A 24,143-nucleotide genomic window follows, 5' to 3' on the forward strand; every position below is an offset into this window, starting at 1 on the left:
GATATATATATATATATAAATAACGTTTTATGTTCTGAAACGGTAATCCGAGTCAGGATCCGGTTCACCCTAGGTGGTAAGATTCCTCACTCCAGGAACTCTCTGGCTTAATTGGGCTGAGCCTCATTGGCCCGGGCGACAATACTGCGCGTTTGTCGTCCACGGCGCGCACAGAGTCGCGAAAAGAAGTACGTGGCGCGAACCGGCCGTGAAACTTGCTACTTCGATATGCATGCAGATTACACACACACAGAGAGAGAGAGGGGGGGGGGGGGGGACAGAAAGTTTAAGTGTTTTCTTTACCTTCGTCGCGAGATGAACAAAGACGAGAAAGTACGTGCCTCGACACCTAGGCGAGCTGAAGCAAAACTCCGAAAGCCTTTCTTCGTTTTTCTTACTAGACTTATTCTTGTTCTCGAGAAAGTTGTCTCTTTTTATACTCTGCTAGCGTCGTCTCGGCGATATAATTGGACACTCCTTTCACACAGCAGGGCCCGCGATCCACACTGGTGCCGTTATCGTGGTAGCTACCGCCGCTGGGAGAAGTGTCGGCAAACGAGCAAGAAAGAAAGAAAGAAAGAAAGAGGCGTAAAAGGAGAGAAATCTCCAAGCCGTAACGGCCTGCACGGATTAGGCGAACCCTTTCGAGCACTAACATTTTATGTATGTTTTTGCAGATCGCTGTATGAGCGAACGTGTCGGGCACACTTGTAGCATGGAAGGACACTTGCGCGAAAGCTGACGCTGCTGCCGGGGAAGGCGTGTGCTACACCGAACACTTCTCAGAATATATATATATATATATATATATACAGTGAAGTAGACGCGCGTATGAAGCGGGTATGAACCACTTATATGATATGAAACGCGCGTATGAACCGCTTCATACGCGCGTCTATACATCACTGTGAATATTTACCCGGACCCAGAATCGCTTTTTTCTGGTATATATATATATATATATATATATATATTATTCATTATATTATTTATTATTATATTATTTATTATATTATTTATTATATTATTTATTTATTTATTTATTTATTTATTTATTTATTTATTCCTCGCATCACGGCTTGCCAAAGGCGGCCACGTAAGTATATTGAGCTCCTTGGAAAGAAAACGCAAGTGGGCATAAAGTAAATGAAAGTAAGGCAACATGCAAACTGTACGTTCAATTGGGTTCATAAAGAAAGAAGAAAAAAAAAGCAAAACATTTTTCAAATGACCTTCAAGTGCCCGTTTCTAAAAAAATCCCAATCATGTCTCTTATTGTTTCTTTTACTTTGTTTCTGAGGACTTCACGCCAGGCAAAATCAGAAAATAAAGTGAGACAAGAACGCGCACCTCTGCGTCGTGCATGAACTAAAAGCGCTGTCTCCGACAACTACACAGTTCGTCATTCAACGGTTAAGGCAGTCCTGCACATCTGGCCGTCGATACGGCCTATTTAATGTATATGTTCAGCTTGATCGCAAGCTTCCTGCGTCACCGCCGAAGAAGGTCCCTTATGTTTATTGGCTGAAGCGATGATGTGAATTGTACTTTTGTGGGGCGCGCAGCAACGGCAACATGACGGCGTTTAACGAACCCAATTCCAAGTGAGATCTATTAAAAATAGACAAATAAAAAATATGCAGGACGCTTAAGCTTCGCCTTTAAGAGTGGAACGCGATAGCATTCAAAGATCACTAGCTGCTTATCAGGCTTCACGGACATGCAGCTTTCTTTTATTGCGATAGCAATTATATGGACACTTCAAGCGGATTTCTGCCGTCAGAGTCGGCGTCGCCGTGAGGTTCCGTATAAAGTCCAAGGGCGATAAAATCGTCGCCGCGCGGCCGCTCAGTTTCCGTTGAAGCGCGATAGACCGCACGAACCTTCGCTCGCTGCGGCGGCCGCGCTTCCACACGCCAGCGTTTTGACGGTGGTTGTATGCGGTCATCGAGTGTGATCTATTCATGTTTGCTTGTGCGGGCTTACACCACGCTTGTTAATTCAGTTAGTAAGCGAATGTGTCAAGTTTATGCAGCCGATAAAAAATACTATCCCTACTCCTTATAGCTCTCTACTAATTTGCTATTCCAAACGATGCTTCGCCTTTCGGGCGAAACTGCGCCATTTTTCTCCAACTTCGCCTCCGCGCGCGGCCGCCGAGGAGGCGAGCGCCATCTGGATGGTGTTTTTGGAAGGAGAAAACCGCGGCGCGGCGCTGTATGAGAGGCAGAAATGTTGGAAAAGGGGCTTGTGTTTTAGTTTCCGTGTAAGGGAATTATGTTTTCTCGTATATTCAAATTACAATCCGACGCTATCACGTCTGTAGGTTGTGGTTCGGTCGAACTTTGAGAAATTCAATTAGTTAACTATATACGCCTCTGCGCCACGCGGAGAGCCTGCGTGGTGGGGGTGGTTCGGGATGACTATTTCCGCCAACCGTGCTCACGCCGACACCGACGCCGGATTTTCTGCGACACGTGGCCCTTAACGCTGTCGCGCTAAACAATAACTATATGCAGGGATTTTACTCGCGAAAACTACGATCACACACAGACACATTCACACAGGTGGTCAAAGTTAATCGACATATCTCCACTGCGGCGTCCATTATAAGTCCTCAGTAAACGTTCCGAGGCATTAAACCCCCCAATTTAAACATTCTGCCACACGAACGACAACGCCGGAGAGCTATTTATATAGTATATCCCCGATATACCGGACACCAGCGAACTCTTGAGCGGACAGGCTTCTCGCTCGAGCGAGTAAACAACCGCAACTACCCCCCGCAGGAGACCAAGGCAGGGTTCCGCGTTGTTTTCCTCGATTAAACGAAGCATCGGTGAACGCTTACTGCTCAATCCACCAGATGTAATATACGAGGAGGAGCCGACGCTCGAAACCCCGCGTCCTTCGGCGACCTCGGGCTTGTACATGGGGCGCGCCGCGGGCCCTCGACCCAGCCTATCCATAAATTGCTCCCCGCACACAGCCGGCCGCGTATGTACCGCGGAAACGCTCCCTGTAGCCTTTTTTTTTTTCCTCAATATCCACTCTAGGCTTGGACTCCAGTAAATGCGTGCAGTACAGGAGATGCTAGAGTATCGGGTCGAGAAAAAAAAGTCGCAGTTTCTCCCGAAAGGCGAAGCATCGATTGCGATATCAAATTAGCAGAGAGCCATACGAAGGATAGTACTTTCATCCGCCGTGTCGACTCGTAAACATGCGCTTGCTAACTAAATAAACCAGCATGGCATCAGCGCACACAGCAAACATGAACACATGACACTCGATGACAGCAGACACTCGCTGTCAAAACGCTGGCGTGAGGAAACGCGGCAGCAGCGGCGAGCGAAGTGACCTTCGCGCTGTCGATTGCGTCAACGCAAACTGAGCACCGCGAACACACAGCACGCACAAAGCTACGAGCCGCCGACGCACCTACACTATGCCCCCCAAAGCAGATCGCAGCGGGCCGCCACATACGCAGTTGCAGCCGGAGTAAAATGCCACCCCCCTCTCCCTCCCCTCCCCTCGATGCCTCGCCACGTTTGGTGCCTCATGCGCGACGCAAGATGACGCGCTTCCTTCCCGCTTTCCTCCCTTTCGCGCGGGCGTGATTGAGCCGCGATCGCCGGCTCCCCTTGCACGCTTTCACTCGCACATACAGCGTAGGGCGCGCGGCGACGTTATCATCGCCTTTGGACTTCATACGGAACCTCACGGCGACGGCAGAAATGCGCGCCTTGAGTGTCCATATAATTGCTATCACACAAAAAAACACAAACCCGCACGTACACCACTCCACGGTCCCTTAGCAGGATAAATCTAGACTTCCCGCAGTCGTGCCCTAAAAGCGTAGCCGATTCACGCTCTTTCGACCACGTACTCTGTCTGCCTGTGCCCAGCCCTAGAAAACTCCACTTGCCACTAAGGAACGGCGGGTATATTCGAATTGTTATTCCAATATACGAGAAAACCTAAATCTGTTACGCGGAAACTGAAAGGCAAAGCCTTTTTCCAGTTGCATTTTTGGGGCGAGCACGCCACGAGAAATCCCGACCGACTAGAGGCTAACAGCTAAGGCGTAAAACACGAGGGCGGCACTATATATAGCGGTGCGTGCACCACTGCACGGTACAGACATCTGCGCCCGCAACGTTTCCTCTCCAGGACAGCGAAGTGGCTGCGGCGCTGCAAGGCACGTGGAAGGTTAGGCAAACCTGCTTGGTTTGTTTGTTTGTCTCCATCTTTGTTTTATGGCATGCGCCGATTTAGGCGAGCAAGAAGTGGAGGCCACGATAAGGTGAACAGGAGAATAACCGTATAGGGGTGTGGGAATAGTGAGTGTTTTGAGACCTAAACGAATACGAATCGAACAGCGCCAGACGCGAATCGAATCTCGAATAGTTTTTGAATAATGTGAACAACCGCTACACAATTAATGCACGACGGTGGTCACATCCTAGTATTCTTAAAGTTAGCAAGTTTCTGTCATTTCATAGTAGGTTATATATTAAGCATTGTTTATTAAAATCACAAATCGAGCGCTGGGAGCAAACAAATAGCTTCTTCGCAAGCACAGGACTATTCACAGAGTGCGAATGATCGCTGTACAGCCTGCAAAGTATGGCTACCTAAGTGACGTAGCCTGCTCCACCACGCAAGCTTTCGTGTTTTACGTCTAGACTATGCACGCGGAGTTGAAAATTTCCCGTGATTTTGTTCCAATTTAACTGGGCGCAGTTGGTGTTTGGAAATATTCGAAAAGTATTCGCAGAATATTCGCATTTACGAATTGTCACTATCCGATTCGAAAACCGCATCGAATAGGACACTATTCGATTCGTTATTCGAAAGTCTCGAATGCTCGCACGCCCCTAAATAACTGCGCTTATATGCTATATTTGCCGCGCTCTTCCTAATTCGCGTTACCAGATTCATTTTCTTTTTATTTTGTTCTATTTCTTTTTCTGCATTCTTGATCGATAGATAAAATATCAGTTATTCTTTTCTCATATACTTACCTCGTATTCCTTGCAGCATTCATTATATTTGATAACCAAAAGACGGTCATGAAATTAGAAAAAAAAAGAGAGAAAAAAGGCAAACAACAAACTGCTGTCATTATGCAGCAACCGCACACTTGCACGTCGAAATTTTTTGTTAGGGCGCTGGCAGTACCAGGGCGAATTAACGTCTGCAGTTTCACGTGCCAAAACCACGATGTGATTATGAGACACGCCTGCCTGGGCTTCTTTAACGTGCACCTAAATTTAAGTACACGAGCATTTTTGCAGATCACTCCGCATCGAAATGCAGCCACCGCGGCCGGAGTCGATCCCGCGACCTCGTGCTTATCGGCACGGAAGAAGAAAAAAAAAAGACGATAGGAGTGAGCATGACGTCAGGCAGCTAGCCTCGACAAGCGATTAACCTCCTCCGACCCCGTCCTCGCTTTTTTTTTTTCAGAGCCTATCTGCGCTTTGGCTTTTGGCAAGTAGACCTTCCTTGGGTGCCGAACCTTTGAAGCCTATTTTTTCATGTGCACTGCAGGACGATCGAATGTCTCTCCCTATACGATCCCCAATTACCCATGTCTTGCGCTAGCTGATTCCAATTTCTACCAGCAAAAATTCCAAATTTCATCACCCCACCTAGAGTTTTTCTGCCATCCTCGACTCCGCTTCCCTTCTCTTGGCGCCCGTTCTGTAACTCTCAATAGTCCATCGGTTATCTACCCTCTACGCATTACATGGCCTGCCCCGCTCCATTTTTTTTTTCTGTTAATGTCAGCTAGAATATCGGCTATCCCCGTTTGCTCTCTGGTCCACACCGCTCTCTTCCTGTCTGTTAACGTTAGGCCTAACACTTTTTTCGTTACATCGCTCCTTGCACGGTTTTAACTTGTTTTATAAACGTGCTGCTCGAGATGCACAAGAAAAGAAAAAAAAAAGAGCATCTTTCTAGGCATCGTTCTGATTTGCTGCGGTACAATGGAACCTGCATCTCCATGTTGTTAAATTTAACAAAGAAATGGAGGAAAGCCTGTTATCCGCTCCCACATATAGGTACGCGACTGATCTTGAAGACCGAAAAGCAGGTGGTGCAGTTGCGTGAAGGTGCATTCAAACGGGTGACTGATGCGAGGCAATCTGTCGTCCCATCCACTTTCATTCCGCTTCTAGGTTGTTATTTGTACATTTAAATTGAAGCGCACCAATTAGTTTCCCCGTGACTTCGCTAGCCTCATTGTCTCTATTATTCATACAAGAAGTGTTTAATAAAAGTGTTTATACTATATTTAAACAGTCTTGCAATAACCTTATGAATGTTTTCCCCGGCACTATCCATAGCCCCCTCAAGTATCCTTCTCTGTATGCATCCAACTCGGTATGTCGCCAGAGAAATATACTTTCGGATTGCGACAGTCGATTTCGTCACGCTGAGTAAGGCAACGCATGCAAATTGACTTTCGCAAAGCCTCGCAGAATCGCAACTATACGCGCGTAGCAACCGGCAGTAGCGGCAAATGAAACCCAAGTTTCTTAATTGCCCACACCTAATCAGAGCAAGCTTAACAGGTTTATTTGCCGTTTTTTTTTTCTTTCTATAGAACGACCAAATCGGAAACAAAAGAGCAAAAAAAATTAAAGGAAGCCGTGGACATCGTACGCGATCTAATCTTCGGAATGCCAACATCCTCCCTTCCCCCACGTCTAGCCCTGATTAACTCGGTGAGGATCCCCGAGAGCCCGTCAGTACAAATCCAAGAAATCCGCATGCGGTCCATAAATACCTGACTGCGCCGGCAGCTAAATCCAACGCTGCGGCCACCAACCAGAGAGTTATCCCTCGCTGGCCTGTTTGGAAAGCAGGAAATGGAGACAAGGAAAAAGGTCAGATCAAGACGTCCCGTGAGCGCTAAATAAGGTCGCGCAGCTTGTTCCAAGCTCTTTTTTTTTTTTTTTTGCATTTAGCTCCCGCGATAGCCGCAACCCGTTTTCGGAACTCCCGTGACGTAAGCAACGAATCTCAACCGGTAAGCGCGCTTCATAGCGGTTCGCAACAAGGACTGAACAAAAGCTTCCCGCAAGTATAGCGCGATTCATAGTAAGCCCATAGCGACAGCTGCTGTCTCAAACGCATGCGTCGACAGCACGTGCCCCCCAATGTCGGAGGCAAGGCGCAGCGTATAGAGCTTCGTACCAAAATTACTTAACTGTAGCGACAGTGCCCACTGGAGCTGCAACTGCCAGTATAGAAAATATGAGCAGTGTAGTGCTTGTGTAGTGCTTTTTTTAAATACCAAGCATTTCTTGGCAAACATTTGCCACTTCGATGGTGTGTGTGTGCGTGTGCGTGTGTGTGTGCATGTGTGTGTGTGTGTGTGTGCATGTGTGTGTGTGTGTGTGTGTGTGTGTGTGTGTGCGTGTGCATGTGTGTGTGCGTGTGTGTGTGTGTGTGTGTGTGTGTGTGTGTGTGTGTGTGTGTGTGTGTGTGTGTGTGTGTGTGTGTGTGTGTGTGTGTGTGTGTGTGTGTGTGTGTGTGTGTGTGTGTGTGTGTGTGTGTGTGTGTGTGCGTGCGTGTGTGCGCGCGTGCGTGTGCGTGTGTGTGCGTGTGCGTGTGTGTGCGTGTGCATGTGTGTGCGTGTGTGTGTGTGTGCGTGTGCATGTGCGCGCGTGTGTGCGTGTGCGTGCGTGCATCCATCTGTCTGGCCACCTACGTCATGGTGCTCTCATGGTCGTTTCGTTAACTCGGTAGGCTCCCCGCACACTGCTTCGCATATAACATCGATTCCCACAGGGCGTGGGATCTTCCTGCTTTTTTTATCTAAGTTTCGGACGGCTACGTGACTTCGCAAATCGATAATTTTTCAACAAAATATCGCGTTATTATAGGGACAGAAATTCGTAACAATTGTGCAAAGTGCGCACAGGCGTATCGCCTTGCCGTGTTCAGAAAACGATTCCTCGGGCATTTAGAAAGATGAAGCGTGAACAAGTCCACAAGAATGTCCAAAGCCATGAGACACGAAGATCAGACAGATCCCTGTGCTAAACAAAATTAATTCCCATGGTACAGCCAAACGATCGCAGCGCCACAGTTCCCCCTAGTGATTTTCGTAGGAAACTGTACGGTGGACTCACTGACCGGTATCCTAAAGTAGAGATCAGTTGGCGGATTGATTGCACGGCTAGATTTAGAATAGGGGCACCCAAACTATAGAGAGAGAGAGAGAGAGAAACGAGAAGGGAAAGGTAGGGGGTTAACCAAGGACTTGCCCGGTTGGCTACCCTACGCTTGCGGAGAGGGAAGGGGGAAGAATAGATAAGGCGCGAGAATATAACAAAATAATAAAGAGTCAGTCATTCACATGAGTCAGTCGCAGAGGAAGGTCCACTGTCACAAGCTCTCATACAGTCCAGTCTCCTTCAAGAAGTGAAGAAGAGCTTTCGTGGCCTTTCGCATGCAAGAATGCGTAGGCCATGGTCCCAGAATTTTTTCCTCTGAGAGCACTCTGCTATCTAACGTGCTGAGTTGAGCTTGTATAATCCGTCGTTGAGCGTCAAAGGATGGGCAATGACACAGCAGGTGCTCTAGCGTCTCATCGCACCCGCACGAATTGCATGCCGCACTGTTAGCCATTCCTATTAGGAATGAATAGGAATTTGTAAATGCGACGCCCAGCCACATGCGACGCAGTAAAGTTGCTTCGCTACGGGAGAGTCCAGGTGGCAGGCGAAGTCGCAATTTAGGGTCGAGAGAATGCAAGCGTGAGTTGCTGACACCTGGTGAATTCCATCTTAGAAGTGTAATGTGGCGAGCAAGTGATTTAAGTTGCCGCGCAGCGTCCGTTCTTGAGAGCGGTATAGGCACTCGCTGATGTTTTTGATGAGCCGAGCGAGCAGCTTCATCGGCGCTGTCGTTGCCAACAATTCCGCAGTAGCTCGGCAACCACTGAAATACAATGTCGTGTCCTTTCTCGATCGCGTGGTGATGAGCTTGCCTTATTTCGTACACTAGCTGTTCGTGCAACCCGTGACGTAGGGCAAACTGCAGAGTTTGTAGGGCTGCTTTCGAATCGCAGAAAATGGCCCAACGATTTGGTGGTTGCGGGAGCACGTAATGGATTGCACCTTGAAGAGCCGCAAGTTCTGCTGCTGTCGACGTGGTGTTGTGAGAGTATTTAAATTGCAAAGGGACGGCGTCCGATGGAACAACCACTGCTCCGGTAGAGCTGTTGGAATTGGTGGAACCGTCCGTGTAAATATGTATTCGGTCAAGATAAGGCTCGTGCAGGCAAAGCAGGGACAACTGCTTCAGGGCTAAGGGTGACCAGGTCTGATTTCTTAGCAATCCCAGGAACTGAGAGGCACACGTGAATTGGCCGGAGACACCACAATGCCGATGTTGGGCGTTTTGCAGGCTTGAAGTCGGAAGGTATCGACTCGTGTTGTCTCGTCACGATGCTACAGAATGTAGCTGTGGTCGTCGCGCTGGCAAACCGGCTAAATGGTGGGATGGTAGCCGTGAAAGGCGTAGAATGTGCGCTCTTAGCGTCTCAGCGACGATATGGGTGGTGAGCGGGCGCTCCTGTGCAATGACAATTGTCGCTGCTGTCAAGAACATTTCGGGAGGCCAAGACATGTCCGAAGTGCTTGGGGTTGTACTCTCGGTCTATATATATATATATATATATATATATATATATATATATATATATATATAGTGAAAGGAGATTAGTCGTGCATGTGTTCGACAAGACTGGAAGACTGTAGCGAAGAAATTCCAAACCATAGCATTTCCCCAGTGCGTATGCGCTGAACAGACGCCACTTTCTTGGGTCTCCGACGGCAAGTAGTGCGCAAGAGATAACAGGCGCAGACGCAGACACAGACACAAACGCGAGCTTCTAACTGACTACAACTGATGGCCATTTTTCGATGCATACCGCACGCGTGTCGGCGTTACTTACAGTTTACTTATTTATGAAGTTTTTTTGTGGCACTAACTGGATTTACTATCGACCAAAAAAGTTTACGGACCACGGGATCTCAGAAAACGCTAAATATCCGAGCACCCTTTAAAAGTAGCCAGTAAAACCGTACATCACAATGTTGTTCGCATATACCAGTATATAGAGGCTGGAAATGGGAATACCAGGCTGCATTTTGAGGCTGCGGAGATATTCAGCTTTTTGTGAGATCCCTTGGTCCGTAAACTTTGTTGGCCGATAGTACTGTTGTCTTCCGTCAGTGATGCAGGCACAAGTCGTAGGAGAAGAGGGGTGATTTAATGGAACAATAAAAAGAGTTACAGAGCCACACAGGCTGACTATGCCAGACAGGCGAACACTAAGCAGCGAACACAAGAATAGCCACAGGTCTTCTTTCTTCACCGACCAGTCGACAACTGCTATACGTGGGTCCCAAGCTTCGTTAGGCCCACTAGCGCACTACATGAAGAGGGCTTCCTGAGGGAGGGCGCTATAGCGACATGCTAATAGTACGTCAGATCATGTCTGGATACAAACTTCACTCTGCCCACCAATAAAATCCAGTTGAAAGTTTGCGCTTGTGTTCCTATATTCACGTGTTTACTGTCTCCCAGTTCGCGCGCACAAAACCTGCCGTCATGGACTAGAGATACCTGCTCGTTCAAACCCTATCCTCGATCACATTCTTGGGTTCAGGTTCGCAATCACCCTAGCCCAAAATTTAAAAAAGAAATAGCCTTGGCAGACGCAAACTAGTTGTAAGAGCGCGAACCACACAACGCTCCTTGTGAGCGCTGTGGTTGTCCACATGTCACCCTCGGAAAGGTAAAGTCACAGACGCGCCGAGGATTCGGCACAAAAGCGATTGCAGTTATAAACCGATTTCCGCTCTTTAGAGTCCTTAAGGGTGCAAATTGGTCTACAAATAACACCCGTACACCGGTAAGGGTGTCAATTATGGACATAAACCACAATTACGGGTGTAAATCGGTTTACAGTGTGTGAACATCCCGTGCAACAAAAGCGAGACGTAGAAAACGAGACAGCAATGCAATGGCGAAGCGCCAAGAACGGCATGCCTATATTTAGCCCTGTAATGCCCCGAGTATCATATTGCGATGTCCCGAAATTGTCATTTAAGCATAGCAAACATAACGCGCGCACTGCCATGAACAGCACCCAATTTCGAGAGAGAGAGAGAGAGAGAGAGATAGGAAACTTAATTTCGGCCTAAAGTTACAGAAAAAGCTTTCAAGGCGGTCTTGCTCGAATGTTCAACATTTCAAAATTGTCTAACGTTACACAACATTTAGATTGCATCTTGCTCGAGCTCGCATGTCGCGCATGCGCCTAAGATTGTTTTGCTTGCTGCGTGCATGGTAAACTTCCTCACATGACGTCAATGGTACGACCATGACGTCATCACCAAGAATGGAGATGACGTCATGTATGACGACGACGGAATGATGACGGCTTGACGTGGGCGGCGTGCTGTCATCAAACACACAACGAACGCTGTTTCCCGCACATAACATAAGGGAATGGGTTGTTGTTGTTGTTGTTGTTGTTGTTGTTGTTGTTGTTGTTGTTGTTGTTGTTGTTGTTGTTGTTGTTGTTGTTGTTGTTGTTGTTGTTGTTGTTGTTGTTGTTGTTGTTGTTGTTGTTGTTGTTGTTGTTGCGGCCTCAATACATGGCTAGAAGCTTCTTTTGATGTCCAGTGAAATGTCTTCATTTCTATGTCAGCTCAACGCTCCTCGCTCAATGACGCTATGGTCCCATTCGGCTCACTTCTCTTTCTACACTAGACCGCTTCTTCGTGCAGACGTCTTCGCTTCTCCGTAGCAAACTTTTTTTCAACTTTCTGTTGCCGACTTCGTCACGAATTACTGCGCTTCATTCCGCTGGTCGTTCGGGCACATACCCATTCTCGGGGATTGCCAAAGAATGTTCACATGTACCTATTGTCACGTCCCCAGTCGCATATGTATCCAATGGCCCAAGTTGTCTTTTAGGCCACACAACAAGTCGCACACACCCGGCGGCACAAGTTGTTGCACGATGGGCCAGACGGCAGCATCCACAAACCGGGGGAGCACAGGCAGAGAAAGTGAAAAAAGAACTGCACCTACGTTCACCAAGAAGGATTGCTTTGCGACAGCAACGGCCACGAGGGCCTCGATATACGGACGAAACATGGTCTTCGAAAACGACGTTGTGCAACTTCTACGAAGTGTACCTAACCGCCGGCAGCGGAGAAACATCATCTCTGCTGAAAACGAAATGAAGAGGAAGACGATGAACGTTATCTTATTATGCTCGCATAACTTATACTGCAATATTTAGATATTTTAGCCTTCATACCTGTAACAGCTGAGATTTCACAATTACAAGTTACTTATTTCATTTCACCTTGTATTCCCTAAAAAAAATGAAGACAACATAAGTCTTTTCAGCGCCCAATTTACGGCCGATCCCTCAGAGTGGGTTGCGTCATTTCACTAAGGAACAAGAACAAGATGGAACAGGGAGAGTCGAAGCGACCTGTAACGTCGTTCGCTGCGACATTACTTCGGGCTGAATGAAACGACGGGGTATAGCACGAAGATTACTCTTGTATTTCACCCCGGTTCAAATTGCGCGAATCGATTCGAGTTACAGAGGAGCAAAACATTACTTCATGTGTGCAAAAGAAAATAGCAGGCTGTGACTGCGCATGTGTCCAACACAGAAGAAATTTCTAGGTTTCGCGTCTGCGTCTGACGCAACCCGCTCCCCATGAAAAAGAATAAGGAAAGAAAGAAAGAAAGAAAAGAAAAGCAACAAAGAAAAGAAAGCCCAGAAAATTGAAGCAGTAGCCAAGGTCGACACCGTCCCAGGGAATTATTCTCGCTATACGCACCAAGATTTACCCGTTGTTACCAAGCTGTGCATCGCGCTCACTATACAGATCGATAACGAAACAGGTTTTCGCTTTCATACCGCCTCAACGCCACAATTTCGTGCAAGAAGGCGCTCTCTCCTTCAAATATGGCATCGCCTTCCTTGTTTCTATGTATGTTTTTTTTTTTTTTTTTTTTTTTTTTTTTTTTTTTTTTTTTTAGAGCAGTCAGGCTTATAGAAGGAACACGTCGCGTCTGCATGGCGGCATCAAAACAAGAAGAAAAAGGAACGGCACATCGCTATTTCTGAGATGGTTCAGAGACAAAACAAATTAGGCAGGTCGCACGCATACTGGGAATCGATGTCGTGCGAAGTATTTTGAAAGTAGCTGCCTATCTGGCATTGTTTCGGTTTCCCCAAAGGGTTACCAGATGGCGTAACATGCCCGCGAAAGGAAGAGCGATTGCGCATGTGTGACGCGAACGTCTGTATGACGGTGGCAAGACAAGTGCACGTAGACAACGATAAGCTTGAGGACGACGGCGTGACAAGCATTTTGTTGCATTCAGGGGAAGGAATTGGGGCGAATCCCGAAGCCGGTAAAATGTCACATAGCGTCTCAAAACGCTAGCAGCAACGAGAGAAGAAAAGGGGGCGATTGGAGCAGGCGCACTTTGATAAGCAATTAAATTTTCCCGTGAGGCGTGACGAAAAAAAATTATGGGGCTTTACGCGCCAAAACCACGATCTGATTATGAGGCATGCCATCTGGACCACGGAATAATTTGGACCAACTGGGGGTCTTTAACGTGCACTTAAATCTAAGTACACGGGTGTTTTCGCATTTCGCCCCCCATCGAAATGCGGCCGCCGTGGCCGGGATTCGATCCCGCGACCTCGTGCTCAGCAGCCCAACACCACAGCCACTGAGCAACCACGGCGGGTCGGGCGTGACGAACAACGTCAACCGTCTCAGGGCGTTGTTAGCTTACATGATGGAAGGAGAGCGGTAAGGTTTCTATTCTCTCGTGTCGTGCATGGCGGTGATGGGTAAAGCATGATGGCAACGCTGTGGGTCTGGGGTTCACTCTAACCATCGGACACGTGACCCTTCTTTAGTTCTTGTTAACGCGATAGCGTTAAGGACCCCCAGTGTCGCAGAAAATCCGGCGTCGGTCTCAGCGGCCAAGAAAATCATACCGAACCACCCCGACCAACCAGGCCCTCGTATAGTGGCGCAGAGGCGTTACTGAACTAATCGAATTTGTGAAAGTAAAATGCGTCACAAAACTCGTAAAGTACGACTTATACAAAACCTACAGACATGATAGCGTCGGGTTTTAATTCGAACATACGAGAAAACATAATTATGTTACGCGGAAACTCAATCGCAAACCCCTTTTCCAGCATTTCTACCATTCATTTCTACCAGCATTTCTACCCCGGTCGGTGTGCCTTGCAAAAACACCATCCAGATGGCGCTCGCCTCCGCGGCAGCGGCGCGCCGAGGCGAAGGTGCAGAAAAAAAAGAAAGCTGCAATTGCCGGGAAGCCTGACCAACAGTCAGGGGTCTTTAAATGCTATCGCGTTCCAGTCTTAAAGGCGAAGCTTAAGCGTCCTCCAAATATTTCAACGAGAGACTCCAGACAATTGCCGGGCACAGAAACTTGCCTACGTATCTACCATGAAAAGCCTAGATAAAACGCATCGAATGCTTCGGTTAATACGTAGTGACAAAAATGGGCGCAAGGGAAGGATTTAAAAAAAAGAATAGGGTTTGTTGCTAGCCTGTTTATCGGCTTATCGCTGCCGTGACGTTCTTAATACGTCGCACAAGCCACGCCTACGGCTAACCTTGTGCTAACAATTTGCGGAGGCGCTGGTCCTCTTCCCTGCCAACCTGGAACTCCGTGCTCGCAGGAAAAGGAGGAGGATTGCTGCTAGCTGCCGGCAAACCCATCGCCTTGCAAAAGCTTCCGGCAACCGCTCCACCCTGAGCGCCACTTATCGACTGAAGTAGAGCCGGAAGTTCATCACAATATGCATGGTAACACGACGGCACTTGATAAAACAAGGGAAGAGTAAGGGCGAAGACGGATTTAAACTGGGGCTGAAGCCCGGCTTCCAGCGCCGGGTGTGCACACTAGACGACGTGCTCGCCATGCGTTTCCGCTGACCACTTCAACTGGGAACGGATAGTACACTAGGTTGGCACCGACACCGCAGGCTTCTTGTCTCGGAGGCCACGCGCGGTCTTCTCGGCAGCGCCCCCAGATGGCGGAGCAGGTCCAGAAAGAAGTGGTGCAAAGGAGTAATGGTGCCAACGCTATAACGTTCGCAAATGCCATTCTATAGATATGCTTAAAATCGGATATCTTGTCGGGGTTGGAAGTTAACCAAAGATCAGTAGGCCGGTTGGCTTTGGGAGCCCACGGTAAAACCACGAATGAGGCAGTGCAGGGTGACATGGGATGGGCCTCTTTTGAAGACAGAGAAGTGCAGAGCAAAATTAGTTTTCAGGACTCAGGAACATGGATCAAAATAAATGGACGGCTAAAGTGCACAAGTATCTGTACCTGAAAAGCGCGGACATAGAATGGAGGAAGAGGTCAAGGAAGTTGGCAACCAAGTACAGGATAACTGAACGTGTAAATAGACAACCTGGAGTCATCAGAAAGAAAGTAAGAGAAATGGGGACATTGAATTGGATGCAAAGAATGGAAACAAAAAAAGGGTCATGGATATTTACAAGAACGAGAAGAAAGAAATTAAAAGGGAAAATCTGTACGATAACACAAAGGGGAGTGCCTTGCTATTTCAGGCTCGAGCCGGTTCCTAAGGAACAAAACACACCGAAGCCGAAGCAAATATTCGAAACTAGATGGGGCATGTGTACGCTGCAGCAAAAATCCGGAGACCACTCAGCACATCCTAATGGAATGCGAAGAGATTCACCCAGTGAGACCAGTAAGTAACGTACCCCTTCCAGAAGCGCTTGGGTATAAAGTGGACGGAAGCGTCAACCGGTGAGCAGTCGAGATATGCAAGAGACGTTTAGAGTATTGGTGGAAAAAAGTAGGGAAGACATTGATAACACCTGATTTGATCTCTCACAGTCATAAGTAGCGGTACAAGGTAGATATTGAGGGAAGACAAAAAAAAGCTTAATGAAATGCATACAGAAATTCTAGACAAAAAAACATGCATACAGCAAACCTGATTAAATCAAGCAGGCTGGGCGGCTATTTGTCACCGCCCCGTTTCAAAGGGGACGCCAGTAAATCATCATCATCATCGAAGAGCGAGTGAGGAGCCCGGTTGCCGCATTACGCGTTTCTTACCGTTCGCACGCACCGGCGCATCGTGCATCTCGAAGGCCACGCGCAAGCTTCGCGGCGGCCCCGTTAGATGGCGCCAGGTGTCTTCAAGAGATCGTGAAAGACGAGTCGCGCTGCAGTAGCCGCCTCACACACAACTCGTTTTGACGGTGGCAATACGTTGCGTCGCTGTATTGACACACAAGTGTGTCGAGATGGGAAGTTCGGGGGGTTTAACGTGCTGTTTAACGTCCCAAAGCAACAACTGGGACTATGAGAGACCCCGTAGTGGGGGGACTCAGAATTAATGTTGATCACGCCGCTTTCCTTTTGTTTTTAAGGAAGCGCACAAATCTAACTACACAAGCGTTTTTTTTTTTTGCATTTCGCGCCGATTGAAACGCGGCCGCCGCAGTCGGGAATCAAACCCACGACCTCGTGTTCAGCGGAACACCGCAGCCACTGCACCGTCGCAGCGGGTCCTCTTGATTTTACACGGTTGATGATGAATATGGAGCCCCATGGACTCCAGCGATTCTTCGCGCGCATACCCTCATCTCCCCCATTTTCACGATACCTCAGCGTGCGTATGTTGCCTATATACCGGGTGTTTCGGCGAACACTCTCAAAACATTTTGAAGGTTGCCTGTGGCAGGTAGCACAATTCTAGCTCACGAGCTGGTCTCCTCGAAGAGGCTGGACATTGCATGCACAAAAAACGGAAGTGCATAATCGAGTAATTAACAAAAATCCACTAATTAAGTTTTAGCTAATTTACCTTACGGCCCATACTGCAACTCACAAATTCTAGCCGTGGAGTTCGCAAGGCGGATCATCCTACTTGGCTTTTACGCTTCAATGCACAAAACGACGTTTTGTTAAGAAAGTAACTGGAACGCCAATGGGTTTCTCCTCAAAGTTCCGGAATTAATATTTCGAAACTTGTGTCATCCTAAGAATTCGTTCCAAGTGGATCCGCCTTGCGAACTCCACAGCTATAATTTGTAAACTGCGATATGGGCCGTAAGCTAATTAGTTGAAAATTTAATTAGTGAATTCTTTCAAGTAGTCGATTATGCATTTCAGTTTTGTGTGCAAGTAACGTCCGCCTCTTCGAGTAGACCAGCTCATGAACTAGAATTGTGCTAACTGCCACGGGCAACCTTTAGAAATTTTTGAAAGCGTTCGCTGAAACAACCTGTATGTTGCATAGCGTTTCCGAAAGCGAACATCCGCCGAGTTAGCCCTGAGCCCTAACCGTACATACTTCGAGGACATCACCGAGCTACTGAAAGATAAAAAGTGACAACCGGCCAGTGAAATTCTACAGGATGTGGCTGAAAGTAGGACAAGTCGCACGAACGTATGACGAAGCGGTAATCGCCTTGTCCCGCGCCCACACAAATCAGGCGACGGCGCGCTTTGTGACGTCGGGCGTGAGAAGTGACGTTGCGTGGGATTCCGCTCACAGCGCGACATACGACGGCAGATCCGCACTCATCGTGTCTGTTTGCTATAAGTGGTGTCCAAAAACCCGACGTCTATGACGTGCTTCCGGCTCCAGCAATCGCTTCCGCTCCATTCAACCAGCTAAAGCATAGCCTTTAAGATTCGCATTTTAAGCCCAGAGTCCCCCCTCCTGTGGGGGCGTGGTCCGGTATCGACACCAGTCTGTGTCGATACAGCTAGGGGCAGGAAATACGTCGGGTAAAAGAATACAAATGCCTCGGTGTAGTGATAAACAAGGGCAATATATACAGGGCGTCCCAACTATCATGCACCAGGATTTTAAAATATGCAAATGCTACGTAGCTGGACAGAACCAAGGTAATGTTGTTTGCCGTCGCCTTGACATCCTCAGATACTTTTTTGCATACCGCCTAACTACATAATTAGTCTTGGTTAATTAATCGCCTTCTCAAATATTACGATTAAATGACAAGTGTCAATGAGAAAATTGCAGAGCAACATGACAAAACTCACGATACAGCTTTCTGTCGCTCAATACGTGCTACATAAAACTGTTTTTCCGAGCGTGAAAGAACCCGCACGCAAAATCGCCGCGCGACTGGCCGCTCGAGGAACGAGTGCACAATTTGGCGGAGATACTCACAGCAGCGTATTCTATCCTCAGAATGTGTTTTTGAACCAAGCCTGAGGGGTGGTGTATAGGGCCCCTTTAAAAGGGCCACAGGACCGGCCGCGCGTAAAGCTAAAACATTTAAAATGATTTCCAAGTAATCGACTGAATACTTGAAAGAATTCTCAGCTTCTAACGAAACGGAGCGGAGAAACATGACGAAAGAAAGAAAGAAAGAAAGAAAGAAAGAAAGAAAGAAAGAAAGAAAGAAAGAAAGAAAGAAAGAAAGAAAGAAAGAAAGAAAGAAAGAAAGAAAGAAAGAAAGAAAGAAAGAAAGAAAGAAAAGGAGCACCGCGTTCGACAAGAACTGCACTGCATATCCGGCGTATATCGACATCTTATAGCGGCAAACCCGAACGGGCTCCGGAAGCGGCTTCGGAACTCAAAACCGCGGCCAAAACACGATGTCGCAGAAATAGCAGCTAGCTAGGAAAGGACCATTCTAGGCGCAGCGAAATACGCTAAAAGAAAAATAAAAGGCACCGGGAAAAGAAGGTCCCATAAAAGGAGCCTCGGATACCGAGGCCGCCACAGCTGCGCCTCAACACGCTCGGCAACACTTTCCTCATTACGATCCACGCGCGCGTGCGTTTGCTTAGGCTGCGCTTTAACGAGATTACAGGTGGAAAGGGGGAGGGAGGCAGTTGTCGGCGAAGTGTTAATACGCGTGTGGCCCCCACACACACGCCCGGCGCCGCATACATAAGGTGGATAGCAAAATGACGATGTCGTCAGCTAGCGACTTCCGGTTCGAGGGTTAGCGCGTCTGTTGCTTCGTTCAGCCTTGTCAGCAGTTTCTACAGTGAGATTTCCCGCTGTTCGCGAAGAAAACAAGCTTCAGCAACGTGATTATGGTTGGCTACTCGGCATTAGGGTGGGTGAACTCTTCCGTGAAAGGAAAAAAAAATGTTTCGTTTTTCATGGAATAAGCGCACAAACGTGAATGGGCAGTTGCCGTCAAACGAGCGACCGTGAACAGCGAGCTGTGGGTACCGAACGTAGGAGCCAGAATATGTGAAGATCATTTCGTCACAGGCAAGTGTTTTGGCGAATGACTTCGTCTACTAACGTTCTAGTACAAATACCCCCTTTTTGACAATCAGTTAAATACACACAGGTGCACTCAGTAAGGATCCTCAGCACATTGATTATGTGCAGTCTTCATTCCGGTACAACGAAAAGGCAACTGAGGCTGCACGAAAGAGGGAGGAGAGGTAACGTCAAGATAATTCGTGTACTTTTCAGATACTTAAATCAGTGCTTTCTCTCTGCAGTTATACACAACATGCGTCTCGAGAAAAAACGGGAGACTGCGAAGGCACAGCAGCCGACGACATGGCGCGCGCTGGGCACCGCTGCAGACAAAACAGCGGACGAAGCGATCGACTGTACCGTTTGTTATGGGAAGCGTTGGAAACAGCCACTTATTAGGTTACTTACCACTTATTAAAAACTACTTCTTAAGTTAACGAACGTTTATTTGCGCTCGACAAACGTTTGCAGTTGATAAACATTATATGACTATTTGACGCGACACAAACACGTTAGGGTACGAAATGCCTGCCACCTAAAAATACACGAGTCTAAGGGCGCCAACATTAGTACGAAGGAGCGATAGCTCACACCCATGTTTTGGAACGGCCCAGCGGTGCCTGCATCGTGGTTTTTCACCAAAGTTCCGCAGTATATAAAAGACCAAGCGCGTGAAGCATGGGCATGGAGTGACGGCGGCATAGACGGCGTCGTGGTCGCGAACCGGAACGGAAGTTGTAGCAGAATACGCCGTACTCCACAATCCCTTGCGACAACCGAGATTTTGCTGTTCACCTTATGCGAGAGGAACGGTGCAAGGTTGTTCGATGAAGTGAGCGACCCAGCGGCTTGCTTATCAAGCACTCCCGCAGAGAGAGAGAGAGAGAGAATAGAGACCAAGAAAACAGAGTGTGGATAAAGAGATAGAGAACAGGCAAATGTTGAATTGGGAGTTAACGGTGTTGAGGTTGAGGTACATTTAGGTTGAGGTACATTTTGTGAAATGTACCTCAACCTAAAACTTGTACCCACAGTCCAAACAATCCACACATTAGGTGTTCACTGTACAACGGCCCCATAGGAACTATTAATTTTTCTTGCACTAAGTACTGTAGGATGCAATAGGGACGAAACGAACACTGCATGGATATGAAGCGGACACGAAAGTGACACCCTGGTGTCACTTCGTGTCCGTGTTCACATACAAGATAACGGTCCCAATAACCACACTATATAAACGCACCGAGACGAACTACCTACAGCTTAGCTCGCATGATCAATAGAGTCGCCAGTCGCAGACATGGCACGATGGAAGAAGACCTACTACGCTCGACTCAGGCCCTTATCGTCAGTGGAGTCACGTACGCGACACCTTACCTCAACCGAACATCAACGAAAAACGCCCAATTAAACGCATTGCTAAGGAAAGCGCACAAACAAGCCCTCGGCCTTCCTCCAGGCACGGGCACAACGAAACTTCTATCCTTGGACATCCACAACACCTTGGGCGAACTAACTGAAGCACACCGACATGCGCAAATCACACGCCTCAACCTCACTGGAACAGGCAGAACAACTCGTCGAATATTGCAATACCCCCCTGACCGACAACCAACAGTCAACAACAACAAGCACTCCTCAAGTCCCTATACATAAGCAAATAGCGGTGGCTCCTATTCCGCGTAACATGCACCCGGAATATCACTTGGGCAGGAGAAAAGAACGAGCCAAAGCAATAGAAAGAGGATAATACGGCACTCTCTCCAACGCTCGCCGGACAGATACGGCCAAAGTACCCGAATGAGGAGGGAACGGTAATCAGCGTGGTTGAACACAGACAGCAGGAACTGCAGCATCCGCCTCCGTTCGTACGCACCACGTCACCGCAGCAGAAGAGGCCGCAATGGGCCTCGCCATCGAGACAAGGCGAGGAAATATATAGTCTTGCAGATTGTCAATCAGCAAGTCGATCCTACGTGAACGGCCATCTGCATAAAGTAGCATGCGATAATATCCTCAACCGCCTCGACGAAATACCCATCACCACGATAACCTGGACACCGGGACAGGAAGCCCTCAGCGGAAACCATCGTGCACACACGACAGCCCGAGGTCACTGCAACCGGGCACTGCACACAAGCCGCGGCTGAAACTCTCCCTTCCGTGCGGAAGAGCGCTACCTGTGTATAAAAGAGACGTTTATATGCATATTCGCCGCATCTATTAGACCCTGCAGACAACTACGAAGCCGCACGCGAGCAAGAAGTTCGCGAAGTCTCGGCTCGCGTCGTCGCTGTCTATAAACGGCCAGCAGTTGCTGCCGCAACCTGATCCTTAAAACAGCGGACCCCTAAAAGCTTCAGGATTCAAGGAGACGCATTATCGGCGGATTTCTATATCGGGGGCTTTTTTTTTTTTTGCGAGACTTCGTTTGAAAGCTGTACTTGCCCGTTTATGTAAACGCATTAGCGCTAATATTCATTTGCGACTCGATCGTCATGTGAGCTAATAACCAGCGCACGATCAAGGACGGAGAGGAAGCGCGGGTATTGTAAGTTCTGTCTAGCTGCGAAACACAACCCCCCCCCCCCCTCCTCCACGTCGCGATATTCGAGGAAGGGCACCCTAAAATACCACTATATATACTTAGACTACGTATCCCGTAACCTTTGGACGCCACCTGATACCCCGCGCTGAAAGCTCGGCTCGTCCATTAGCCTCTCTATAGGCCGCTAAAAGTGAACTGAACTTGCCTAATGGTCATGCATGATTGCACATTTCCAAGAGATTAAAACAATGCGGGACGGCGCTTGGAATCCGCCGCATCGCGCGCTTTTCAAAGGGAACACCAAATAAATGAATTCGAAAGGGGAAAAAATCCGCCTCCATTCCACCCTGCAAAATTGGATGTACAGCGAAGCTGATGCGGACGTTAGACAATTAAATACCACCACCCCAACGGACGTTAGGCGACGTTACACAAGCACCATCACCACAAGCGCAAGTGCCTTATTGAACTAAATTAATGTTTAAAAGTAAATTTCGTCAGAAAAATGCGTACATTACGACTTACACACAAGCTGCAGACATGATAACTTCGGATTGTTATTCGAATATACTCTGTTACGCGGAAACTCAAACACAAACCCATTTTCCAGCTGCCATTTCTTGGATTGAGCACGTCACGAAAAATACCGACCAACTAGAGGCTAACAGCTTCGGTGTAATATTTTATATATATAGAAAATAACAGGTAACCGCTAATAACCTTTTCTCGTTACACCGGCAGGCAGGCCAGCTGCTTCGTCAGATGCCTTCTGTCCGTCCTACCTCCGGTTTGGGATGCACCGTAAACCAAGAATTCAATAAACAAACACACTCCGTCTCGTTTGCGAGGTTATGCAGCGGAGGAATTTGGGATGATCGAGTACGAACGCGGAGGAGGTATGCAGCCGCTCAACTAGCGCGGAATGAGACTGAGCGGCGTGCCCGTGGCTCAGACGAGCCACGGGGCTGTATTTAGCGCGCCGCTCGCTGTCAAAAAAGCGCTCAGCGCGAATCCGATCTCACCAGAAGCGCGACGCGCCAGAGACGCTCGCGTACAGCGCACGCCGAGGGCGGCCACTAACCTTGGGGGAATTCGATCTGGGCCGCGGCCGGGCCACGGTGCCCATCGAGTCAACAGCGAGCCTCGCCTGCCAACTCCAGCGTCGTTGACTGAGTCTATCGATGCGGCCACCACGTCGTCGCCGAACGAATTGAAACAGAACCCGAAAGGGAGAGAGGGAGACGACGGCCGAAGAAGAAAACGAAAGCGGAAAGCACAGGCAAGTATAAACAGCCTCGCGGGAACCTCGTCTCTGATTCCTCGGGCACTTATTCTTCTCGTTTGTTGTTCGCTAACTGCGACAAAGTGGGAAGTTTGGCTACTGATGAGACATGTATATCTCAAAATCACAGCTAACGCACACAGATACGAAAAAGCTACACGAAGGAACGATATAAATACGAAAATTCACTTCTCGCGTCACATTCACTTCTGTTTCATTAAATTCTATACCAAGTTTCTTTTTCACCTTGGATACGAAATTCGAAACTGCACGGCTCGACAGACAGTATGACGTCATAGGTGGCTCGGCGGCTGCACCTACAACCCCATGTTTTTTTTTTTTTTTCAGTTTTTTTTTTCTGCAGTTGATTTTTCCTGCCAAAGGCCGCAGGAAAGAGGTAAATGCTTCACTGAGTGTTTAAATAACGATTGAATGAGAAAATGCGCGAGAGAAACGTGGCGCGATGCGTCAAGACATGATCGCAGAGGAATCCCCCCCGAGAGCTATTACAACACCTACACATTCACTCTCAAGCAAAGAACGACATGCAACGTCACAATTCACGACGCTAGCTGGGAAATGAAGCCAATGACAACAGGGAGGAAGGAACACACTGCGAGAGAGCGTTGCGCGACAATATCGAAGCCTAGTTACAAAAATACGAGGGTGAAGTATAGGCCCAAGTCACGTGATAGGCAAGCGGTAGATTCTATAGTTGGCTCGCTTTGGTTGCGTGTGCGGCCGGCTTTTCGGAATGGGCGCACGTGGTATAGGCATGACGGACGCACGCCCCGAGGTCAGTGAAGGTTCAAACGTGTGACGCAGTCGCGTCTGTCAGGTAACGCACCGATTAAGCGAGCGTCCGCGGGGGCCCGCAGCGACTGCTTTCATTTCGTGGGAATGCGAGCTCGGGCCACCTAAAATTAATACGCCTCACATTCCGGCGC

The sequence above is a fragment of the Dermacentor silvarum genome, chromosome 9 (genome assembly GCF_013339745.2).
Source record: "Dermacentor silvarum isolate Dsil-2018 chromosome 9, BIME_Dsil_1.4, whole genome shotgun sequence".
Lineage (NCBI taxonomy): Eukaryota > Metazoa > Arthropoda > Arachnida > Ixodida > Ixodidae > Dermacentor > Dermacentor silvarum.